The sequence below is a fragment of the Erpetoichthys calabaricus genome, chromosome 3 (genome assembly GCF_900747795.2).
Source record: "Erpetoichthys calabaricus chromosome 3, fErpCal1.3, whole genome shotgun sequence".
NCBI classification, from domain to species: Eukaryota; Metazoa; Chordata; class Cladistia; order Polypteriformes; family Polypteridae; genus Erpetoichthys; species Erpetoichthys calabaricus.
In genome coordinates, this window is record NC_041396.2 from 96298142 (window position 1) to 96310544 (window position 12403).

The window sequence follows — 12403 nt, forward strand, 5'->3', positions numbered from 1 at the left end:
AGGCCTGAATTAAAGACTTCAAACTGTCCCTAGTGTGATTGTGATTGTATCTGTTGAGGCTGTTCTCTGCCTTGTGCCCAAGGCTATCAGGGTAGGCTCTATATGGCCTCCATTTCTCCGAATTGGATTAAGAATTTTTGAGAATGTTTGTGTGTAAGAATGTACACTTTCCACCATTCTGTTTTCACATGGGTCGACATGATTCTCCCAATCCTCTAACTTCCATTCTCATTCCAAAACTGAACAGGTGTCTTTGATCAGTATTTGTAAACTTTCTTAATATATGTGAGTGTGCATGAGTGTGTTAGCCACAGTCCACCTGTTCCTCTGTTCACACGTTGTTTGAACTTAATTTTCCCCTGGATGGTTATAGTAAACTTGAGTCTATTCTGGCAGTATCCGTCTTAAAGAAAGAAGAACCCCAGTACCATATTTGACATTCACTCATACCAGCACAGTTGATTTGACAGGCATGACTTTGGGATATTGGAGGAAATAAGACATGGACAGAACATGAAATCTTCCTAAAGTCAGTGGCCTTGGAATTAAACTCTTGTGCCTGGAGTTGTGAGATGGCAGCACTTACCAAAGTGCCACCATGGCACCCATCATTTAATAAATAAACAGTTACATTAATGTTTATCCATCCATCCATTATCCAACCCGCTATATCCTAACTACAGGTTAGTCCAGCAGGGGGTCTGCTGGAGCCAATCCCAGTCAACACAAGACAGGAAACAAACCCCGGACAGGGTGCCATCCCACCACAGTGTTAATGTTTAGTTTCACTAAAAAAGCATAACATTTTAAAAAACCACTTAACTGAATTTAGAGTCAAAGAGATATGGAGCCTTAATCAGCATTAGAACAAATTTGCACATGTTCAAAATAACTGTCTGCTGCTCCTAACTTAAAGTGTGGTGCTTATTACTTAGTATTCTTAAAATGTAAAATGCAATTTTTCACATATTCTTAAAATTATTAAGCCCCTTAGGGGACATGGTGTAATTTTTTTTTGGGAACTCATCTTGTATCCACCTCTTATTGTCTTGTGCCCACCACTTACTATGCACGCGATGGGATTTGGTGCTCATCTGAATGTGGCGCACATGCAATATTAGCTGATGCAACCTTATGGTATCTGGTGTGCAGGGTATTGAAAGTGATGGGCACAAGATCGTAAGTGGTGGGCACGAGATAGGTTCCCAAAGAAAATGTACACCACGTCCCCTCAGGGGCTCTGTAGAACATTGAAAAAATACATGTGGTTTTAAATTTTGTGCAGTAACATGCAAATTGTTTAAATACAGTTATCATATGTTATACACATGCTTAAAGTTCACTTGTATTTCTCCCTTTTGAAAAAGAAAAGACTTTTAGTGGTGTGTCATATTTTAGCACTTCTTCTTTCATTATTAGAGTTACACAAAAAAAGTTTATAAACCTGTCATATGACTGCCCGGTCAGTTAGTCTTTCAGAAGTGTCCATTTCAAAGCACAAAGTAGGCTTAAAGCAGGAAAAGACATTTCTTTCGCGGGACATACAAAGTTTCATTTTATTTCATTTATGAGTCAGGTTTTAGTGGATTTTTTTCTTTATTATGCCCACTAAAGAAGTAAAGTTTTCTGCATTTATTCATTTGTGTTGCTATCATAATTATAATACCATTTAACTCTTCAGCTAATATTTCAGGGGAAGTAAAACCTGCTAGCATGTGATGGGACTTGGTGTCCAAATTGTATTTTCCTACAAGAAGTTCCTCATTCTGTCTAGTATCACCCACTTACCATGACCATAAGCACTAAAACTGGTTGTTGTTCTATAATGGTGACTTTCCACCAAAAATATCTGAAATTAGAAATATTGAATCATTTTCACTTTTCAAATCTAAACTTAAAACTCATTTGTTTAAGACTGCTTTTCCTCTTTAATTACAACTTCTCTGTCTGATTTTAATTTTTGTATTTTAGTTTTGTTTATAATGTGTGTTTTATCTATTGTTCGGTGTCCTTGAGTGTTTAGAAAGGCACTTACGAATAAATAAAATGTATTATTATTATTTAATTAAAACTACATGATGTTCCAGTGGTTTACCATCCTTACTAGATAGAGTATCTTATATGGTAAGTGTGACCAGTCATTGTTTTCCATAAAGATATGTGTATTACAATTTATCAGGTTGGAAAGAAACCATGTGGACTGATCACAACCGGCACCAAATGTTATGAATAAAATACATGTACAATGACTTATTAAAAAGGTAATCCATATCAAAGCTGAATACCTGAAATATTTCATAAGTAATAATAACACAAAGGTGGGCAGAGAGCATAACCTGAATTAACATCAATTAAAGGGGATTTCTAAATGTTAGAAAAATTTCTAACAAAAGTAAGAAACTCTTCTGCTAAATCCAAAAACGAAATATCCAGAGAAAATGAAAAAACATCCAAATACTTTCAAAAAACTAACAGATGCAATAGAAAGGGCAGCTGTAAGCAACATGAAATCTGAGCAGCCCAGCAGTCAGAGTGGTACTGCAGCCTGCGGTGTTGTACATGAGATAGTTCAAAATAGCACGTTCATTGAACAAGCTCATTTTTCTAAGAACAGTGAACTTAACATAATGTATTTGCAAGTGAAGAACTTGAACATGAGCTAGTTCAGTTTTATATGACATTCTGGATCTGGTTTAGGTCCAGATTAAATGTTTTGCCTTACCCTGTAATGTAGGGGTGGAGCCGAATCTGAATACGGTATTTGGTTAAGCAGAAATAGTGGATTTTTACAAATATTTATTTTGTACAAATTTTTTGCCATCTATTTGTATTTGGGAAAAAAATCAAATATGTTTGTGTCTGCCTACTTGTGCTTAAGCTGCACCCCTGCTGACACAAGCACGCAGTGAATCTCCACTTTTGTTTTTAGGAAAATGATGTAGTTCGCAAGGCCACTTTATATTTTTCTCTGTTGGACATGCAATATGTGACGCAAATTTTGACCGGCAGCGTAATAGGTTATTTCACCTACATGCTGGTTCCACAGTCACCATTTGTAATGTATATGTATACTTGCATCTATTTAATTTCTTTTTTGACCGGAAGGATATTAACATATATGGTTATACATGTTTGTTACTGGGTATAACTCAATAAAGTGTATTTAAATAAAGAAGTCTTAATAATTAGTGTATTGCATTCAAGAACACTGTAATAGCCTAATTTAAGGCATGCAAAATTGAAAAAAGTAAACTCATGGGTCATTTATTCTCACTCCTTAAAAAATTCAAAATGAACTGAACATGAACTAGTTCAAAATTGAAATGGTGAACTATGAACGTGAATTTATTCACTTTAATCTGTGTGAACTAAGCTTTTGATCTGTGTGAACTTGCATAACACTGGCAGCCTTGTCTTAAATGGGATAATGTGTTATTTATCATTATCTCGGATGCAGCATGCTTGAGTGTTTGGGGTGCCCCACCCCTTAGGTTAAATTAACAGCACAAAATGATTACATTACAAATGGAAAACAAAACATAAATGAACAACAAGGAAATGAAAAAATCAAAAAGGATCCTAAGGGCTACTAATCATCCTCCTCTTTTTTTATCCTCAGAGTTTGCTCAGTGTTTCTACTCACTAAAGATCCTTAACGTTTTTTTTTTACCTAACCATTACCAAACCTTCTTTGTTCAATTTATGGTTACAGTCTATACTGGCAACAGTGGATTTATTCTTATTTTCCCTAATTTTCAGTAGCAATAAATTAGGTACCGTGCAGTGGGCTGGCGCCCTGCCCCGGGTTTGTTTCCTGCCTTCTGCCCTGTGTTGGCTGGGATTGGTTCCAGCAGACCCCCGTGACCCTGTAGTTAGGATATAGCGGGTTTGATAATGGATGGATGGAATATATTAGGTATCTTCTCAGAATACAAAATACAGGAAAGGCATCCAGGTCAGGGGCATGAATCTAACTGGGCAGGAATGAGCAGTTCCTACCTAAAAGTGTTGTCTGTCCAACCAGTGAAAAATCAGTAAATTAGGTGACATCCTGATATTTCCACTGCTATGTCATCTAACTGACATGATGTGCACTGAATTAAAACGCACATTTTGGGGGAAGCCTAATTATTCCTATGTTTTGTCTATATCTCAAAAGAAGTACTCCCTGGCATGTGTTAGAAGCTATAACAAGATGAGAGGTTCTTAGTTCACCAGTGATACTGAGATCCTGTACCAGTCACATTGAGTGCCATTCTCTCTCTTCAATATATATGGATCTCTTGTTTAAGGTTAGTTTGATTTTGTCAATTTTTTGAAATACTTCCTTTTAGTATTTTTCTGAATTTTGTTCTCTGAAGACTTTTGTTTCACAATCTATATTTTATTGCAATGTATGAATATCTGAGAGTAAATAATATCACATTTGTAGGTACATTAAAGATCAAATCTTCCATGAATAGTTATGTAACTGACCAGTGCCATGAAAATAGGTGTAAGGAGAACATCAGCAATGTGGATATGTGTTTTCTGTTAAATTAAATTATGTGTTTTAATAAATTCTTCTTCATCATGGTGCCAGAGTGTGGTGATGGATTGCATTTTCAGATGTGTAAGTAAGAATTTATCTGTACTCTATACTGTACATGTGACAATACTTCTGTTACTAGTACTACTTCTTTATTGCATTTCAAACTTTATATTGTTACATGTATTGCATGGTTTTGCCCTTTCTTCAAAAGTATTTTTGTCCTTTATTTTGCTTGGTCTTTTCTGTATAACTATTTTTTCTTTGCACCCTCCCCCACCATAACCTATCATTTATATGGGAGGAGTGAAAGTTTTAGATTCGTCAAAAATTTTGACCTCCGGTTTTCGACCGATCTAGATGTTTAGGGTCCCCTGATACTGAAAACATCAATATCTCGATGATGGGTGTGTGTCTTGAAGAAAGTCTAGAGCTAAAACGCCTAGACTGAAAAATACCAAACTCAAAATGTTATGAGATGATGATGTGCTGATTAGTTTTGGAGCCAAATTCCGTAATTCTGCAATTAATTATGAATTCTTCTCAACAATTGCATTCGTAATGACCTATTTTATGATCAGAAAGAGCAGTATCAGAGTGGTAAATAATTAGTGAAATGTTATAGAATAGTTCGGGTAACTTGGTTTCTAGGGCGCAAAGCCTACTAATGCTCACGTCCGAATTATTAGACTTCTGGGTTTTTGAATTGCTTGCCTTTTTCTTTTATACCCTCAAAATCAACACACAATGAAATTAAAATCAGTTGCCAGTTGTGCTGCAATGGAAAAATGGCAAACAATTGAAAGAGAAATGGTCAGATAGTCAAAGAACAAAATTATAAACCAGAAAATGGAGCAGAGTCAAAGGCAAAGAATCTTTTAGAAAACAATACAGAAGTTCTGTGTCTGTTGGGCATCTTCTATTTTTAAACAACATTGGTTTTTTTTTGTGATTGTCTTTACTTGGACAATGACAGTGGAATCTATGATTATTAATCTCGGACTTAAACAGTCAAGAGTTCTAAATTGCTTTAAGATGGCCACTCTAATACTTGTTTCAAAAGACACCTACTACGTGCAACCTGAATAACTATGGTTCTATTGTATTGACTTTTGTCATCGTATTATCGTGAAGTTTTTTGAGACTTACCAGGAACATTTATTGGGTTATCTAATTTCACTTTTGAAGATTAACACACAGACACACACACAGATATACACATAGCAAAGTGGTGCCAAGTGCCAGTCACTCTGCAATATTCTGCATAAGATTCTCTGTATGGAGATTCACTATCACCAACTCTAACAAACATGCGTGTGTTGTTGCAACACACAGAAAAGCACAACTCTTTTGGTTATATGTCACTTACTAACTAAACAATGTATTACTTATACCTCAGTTGCTCTTATTATTGAGGTGCGACCTCAACAGCTTTGATAAACCCTGTGAATGGGAAAATAACTGAGTAACTCACACTTGGTACCCTTCTATAATTTCAACCATTCTAGATAAAAGATAAAATATAGAAAATATAAAAAGAGCAACATGGTATTTGTTAAAGTATAATAATACCAAATAGAAGAAATTATAATAGAAAAAATACATAGCAAAGTCTGGATATAAACAGTCTTGGAAAAGCTTACTGAAAATTAGAAATGTCAAGGTGTGATGTTGTCCTGGGAAGCTTTTGGTTTAGTGATCGATGTTATTCATAGCTTACGTTTTCTTATGTCCAAATCAGATGATCTCACATCTCTTGATCTCGGATGTCACCACCTATGTTGCCTTTCTGTTGTTTTCTTCTTCTTCATTTTGGTCCATTAGACAAGTGCTATTTATGTTAAAATGTACACGTGGGGTTTTGAGACATGTGACATTGCACACATTTGATTGACTCTCTTGTCCTGATGACTAATGACTCTGATCAAAGTGTTTGATCTTTTAAGTACCTTTACATTCCTTCTTTTCTCAAACTGTAAACTAATTATGTACAGTAATTCCCAGCCCTATGGCACCCATGATATAAATGAAGCAAAACAGGCTCTGTGGTATCTGTAATTATTTCCCATTCACAGGTACAAATGGAATTGGAACAAATGCATTAATTACTAGTACAATACAAAAGGATGCTTGCGATGCCTGTAATTAAAGTTCTGAAAATTCAGTTCTTCTTGGTTTGTTTGAGCAAAATTATTAAAATTTAATATAAGCAGTATGCAGTTCAAAAATTGAAGATTTTCCACACTAGCACAGTCATAAGAAAGTACTTAAGCAACTCATAGTCAACTTCCCACCTTAGGTGCAGAAGAAGGCTAATATGATGTTGGGTTAAATATCACGATGTGTGAAATACAAGTCAAGGGAGATTATGCTTAAGTTATATAATGCACTGGCGAGGCTTCATCTGGAGTTCTGTGTACAGTTTTGGTCTCTGGGCTGCAAAAAAGACATAGCAGCACTAGAGGAAGCCCAGAGAAGAGCAAATGAGTTGATTCCTGGACTAAGAGGAGAGATTGAAGGAGTTGAACCTTTTCAGTTTAAGGAAATGGAGATTAAGTGGGGACATTATTAAAATGTTTAAAATTATAAATGAAATGAGTACAATAGATCCCAGCGGTTAATTTAAAATAAATTCTGTAACAAGAAAATGAGGACACAGATATAAAGGTTTCAGAAAAATTTCATACAAACGTTAGAAAGGTTTTCTTCATTTAAAGAACCATTGATACATGGAACAAAATACCAAGTAGTGTGGAGCACAAAAGGACTTTAGAGACCTTTGAATCTTGACTTGATGTTATTTTGGAGTAATTAGATTGATAGGATGACATGGGTACTTGGTGAAGTCAATTTGTCTCCAATCCCCACACTCTGATTACAAGTGCTCTGCAGGGGTATGCCTTATTACTATTCCTTTATTTGTTTTACTCAAATGGATTTTATATGTGGATTATTGATGACACCACTCTTCTGAGGCTCAGTTCAAATAAGCATACAGAAATGAGGAAGCCAAATATATCAAATTAAATAACATGCTTAACTGTGTTCAGTCAAGGGGGCCGGGGCCATGCCAACAATATTTGGAAAAAGAAAAAAAATCAGACTGGGACAAGGTGTCAGTAAATCACAGGACCCACTTATGGACACACTGACAAATTTCCAATTTAAAGTGGTCAGTTAACCTAACCTGCACTATTTGAAGGTGAGGAATGAAAAACTAGATACTTTGAAACAAATATACTCATGCTGAGGAAGAACATACACTGTCCACATGGACAACTACTGGGCACAGGATTCAGGATTTCAGATCCTGATATAGTAGCACTTACAGTATGCACTCCACAAGCCTAAAAGTACATATCAATAAAATATCCTTAAGTGAGACAACAAAACAATCAACTTTTTTACATCAATGGTCAAGCTGTGGAGGAAGTGGAAGATTTCAATTCCCTGCATCCCAAACTGTAACATGAAAGGTCAAAACATCGGTTATGGTCAGGAAAACTCATCAGCTTGTCTCTGTGACAGTTAAAGAACTCTAAAGTATCATAACAGACAGCGTGTCATTTGCACAGATCATTAATTGAAAGTTTTGTGGTATGTCAGTCTCTCTACTGCTAAGGACATGAAAAGGAGTGGTATTACTTCTCAAATCATGCCATCTTCCCTCTGTAGATTCATTCTGCTCTTTTTGCACTGACGTATAAAGCCTTGAAGATTAGTATATGCTTGTTGCACTCCACCCATCCTCTGTTTTCTTTCCCTTTCCTAAATGGCTTAGATAAGATCACTTACCTACAAGTGGCGAGATAATATATTAATGTAGCACCTTCATCTAGGTGTTTTGCACTCCATTTTTTTAAATGAAAGTATATAATTGTATGATAATGTCAAAGCATTTTTAATTTGTTTTATTTTGGGAGCTAATTGGTAATGATTATTACTGTTCTCTTTATATTGAATATTGGTGTTAATGTCAATGGTCTGCAAAAAAAATCAAAGATTGTATATGTTCTTAATAGATTTTAGTGTGCTGAATCCATATCTGGCAACATAATTGCTCTATCACATCCAGTTTTTCCGCTATGAAGTTTTAACCTGAAAAACACAATTTTAGAGGAAAGATCAAATGTATTTTTTAATTATTTAGATTTGAAAAAATACAAATTATATATATAATTGTTTTAAGTATTATTATTACTTACAAAAAGTAGTCACTTGGGTTGTTTATAACTCTTATAATCCTTGTAGAGGAGAGGGGATGGTTCCATACTCAGACGGGGTGGGCCAAAAGGGATGGACGGACAGCTCACTAGGAAAGAGAAATGTCGCTGGAAGCTTTTTATTACCCCAGCACCCTAGATGGCAGCAGTCCCGAATGTTGGTGCCCCCTAGGAAACCAGCAAGGTATATTGGGAGATGTAGTTTGGCAGAGCAGACCTGCTGGAGTCACAGGGGGGCCACAAGAGGGTGTTGCAGGGAGACAAGCTCCCTGCTATAATGGACTTCCATGTGACCTGGAAGTGCTACCATCGGGCAATCGCCCTGGCACCGGATGTACTCCCGGATCTGTAATAAAAGGGACCGCAGGCAAGTCGGAGCTGGGAGGTAGTGGAGCAACCCTTGAGTGGAGGGGGGTAGTGCGGTAAGAAGAAAATATTTTTGAAAGAAAACCTGTGTTTTGTGCTTATGTGACATATTTGAGGTGATTTGATTAATACATCTACCTTTATTTGAACCGGGGACTGTGCTTGTGTATTCGTGTTGGGGTTTAGGCTTGCTGGCGCCCAGGTATCCGTCACATCCTCTAAATGTGTTTCACTGTGGGATGACCAAGAGATGTCTGCTGATACAGACTCACTCCGCTTTGCACTGTGTCTTTCCATTTGAGGGATGTCCTGGTGGAACCTCTCCCCATCAGAGACCACTCCCAAGTCCCAAAGAGAGTGTAGTAAATAGATGTCTAAAGACATATTACACCCAAGTATTATGCAGGAAGAGACAAGCTCCTTAACTACTTCCTTGGAGTTTTCTTGTATCATTTGCTTACCTTTTACCTTGTCAAGACAAAGGATGGATCAACACAACTTTGCATGTTTCTGTACAAGCATTTAAACAGCAACTTCTTAGATAATAAAAAGGTAACTTTCTAACCTTTTAAATATAAATTCCTGGCTATTCTGAAGGAATAAGAAGGAAGAAAAACTGAGAGCAAAAAGTGTGTAGCAAATATTCAAATTTGGGTTGTTTCCACCTCATCTTACTTTAAAAATGAGGGAGAATTCTATTTTTCACCTGAAAATAGGCTTCAGATAATATTGAGTATGAAAATGTAACTTATTAAAAAAACAACCTTTTTTTTTACTGAATCTGATATCTCTCGAAAACGGTTTGTGGTAGACAAATTCTAAATTCAGAAATGGATTCAGTACACCAAAAATCTACAAAGTATATTGACTGTTATTGTGCAGGAGGACATGGGTGCAGACCAGTATGTTTTATATACAGTATATGAGCTTTACAAAATCAAAGTCTACAGTATGTAAATGATGCTGCAATATATCATATAGTAAATAAATAAAAAATATCCTGTGAAAGGTCCTACACAAAATTTTCATTGAAATAAAGCATGCTAGTTGTCTTCACAATAAATACAAATACAAGCAGAAATACATGTATATGGTGTACTAACCAAGAAGTGTATATCGCCAGGCTAATACAGTGGAGTACTTTAAAAAACTGCTAAAAACTCATTACTTTAACATGGCTTTCTCATAGCTTCATTTTAGTTTAATCCTGATATTCTGTATATGCATTTAATTATCATTATTATTCATGGTGGCTCCGAAATCCGTACTAACCCCTACTTCTCTTTCCGGTTATCTGTGGTGGCCGATCAAAGCACCGTGATGTCCCTACATTGATGGATTGACGGCCAGAGGTCCACATGACCATCAATTCTTCCACGTGAAGCCTGAAAACCATGACGACCGATTGAGATCATTTATGTTAGGTAGAATGCCTAGAGTGGGCTGGGTGGTCTCGTGGCCTTGGAACCCCTGCAGATTTTATTTTTTCTGTCTTCCCTGGCCATTGGACTTTACTTTTTTCTTTGATAAGATAGATAGATAGATAGATAGATAGATAGATAGATAGATAGATAGATAGATAGATAGATAGATAGATAGATAGATAGATAGATAGATAGATAGATAGATAGATAGATAGATAGATAGATAGATAGATAGATAGATAGATACTTTATTAATCCCAATGGGGAAATTCATTCACATACTCCAGCAGCAGCATACTGATAAAAAACAACATTAATTAAAGAGCCATAAAAATGCAGTGCAAGTTAAAAAGTGCAAGGTGGAGAGTGCGAGGAGGTATAACAGACAATAACTTTGTATAATATTAATGTTTACTGCCCCGGGTGAAACTGAAGAGTCGCATAGTGTGGGGGAGGAACAATATATATATATCTATATCTTTTTTTTTCTTTCTTCATCTTGTAAAGCACTTTGAGCTGCATCATTTGTAAGAAAACATGCTATATAAATAAATGTTGTTGTCTCAAATATCAATGTCCTTCACCTTCCTTGTTCATCAGTTTCATGAAAATTTTCACTTGCCAGAGTTTTATATGAAGAGGGTGGAAAAATATCTTTGTTGGGTTGACGACAAGCGGTTTATGTGCCACACTGTTCTGCCCAGGAACCAAATGCTTGTGGAGGGGCCAGTTCTTTTTAATCTAATGAGACTCTTAGCACAGCTCTCCTGCTCATAGTACTTGGTATATCTGAGCTGCATTCCTAGTAGCAGTGCCACGACGTTCAGATCGCCACTGATGTTCCAGTTGTTGTGCTGTAGAACCTGCTTGCAGAAAAGTTTGGATCCTGTGTAAAATGTATATAAAAACAGAATGTGATGATTTGCAGATCATGTAAACCCTACATTTAATTGAAAATAGTATAAATTCAACGTCAGATGCTGAAACTGAGAAATTGTATTGTTTTGTAACATATATATGCTCATCTTGAATTTGATGCCAGCAACACTTTTCAAAAAAGTTGGGACAGGGCCATGTTTACCACTGTGTGCAGTTGTAATATGTGCAGAATACAGTTTGGTGTTGTCTTGCTGAAATAAGTAAGACAGTGCCTGAAAAAGATGTCAACTGTGTGTGTACCTGGAAGTCACACTAGATCACATCATTAACATGAAGATATTTAAAACTCATTGTGGAAACCAGCCTGGACACAGACAGGCAGACACCGATGGTTCAAAACCACACACACGTTTATTATACATATTTACAGATCAAAGTCCCAAAGCACACAATGCAGTGCCCCTGCACCACACACCCTCAAGTTCGGGCTCTCAATCTAATGCCTTCCTTCACCACCTCCACTCCTCTCCTCTAAGCTCTGTCCACTTCCACCCGACTCCAGCTGACGAATGGAGGGAGGCGGCCCCTTTTAAGTCCACCCAGCTGTGCTCCAGGTGCCTCCCAATGAGCTTCCTGCGGCATTTCCTGGTGTGGCGGAAGCACTCCAGGTGTCTGTGGTAATCCTTCTGGCGGAAGTGCTGATGTGCAGGCACCCCCTGGTGGTGACCACGGGCCTCTATAGGGTTTAGCTTCCATGCTCTGTTCCCATGGCCCCCATACCAACCAGGGCGGCTGCCCTCTTGTGGTTCAGAGGCAGTCCCTCTCCTGGTCCTTCCAGGTGTCCTGGCTGGGTACCGCCCCCAGCCGCTTGCCACACTGTGTAGCAGCGGTACTTAAAATTGCCTTCAACTCTCAGCAGCACCAGCAGTTTTACATCGTCAAGTTCTTCCATGTGAACCCTGAATACCATGAGGACTGATTGA

At 37.1% G+C, this 12403-nt stretch overlaps 1 long non-coding RNA gene across 1 annotated transcript in view; it reads left to right on the forward strand.

Moving 5' to 3' along the window:
- The window catches only part of LOC127527070 (uncharacterized), a 251752-nt gene that overhangs the window by 51082 nt on the left and 188267 nt on the right, over window positions 1-12403 (forward strand). The window lies entirely within an intron of this gene.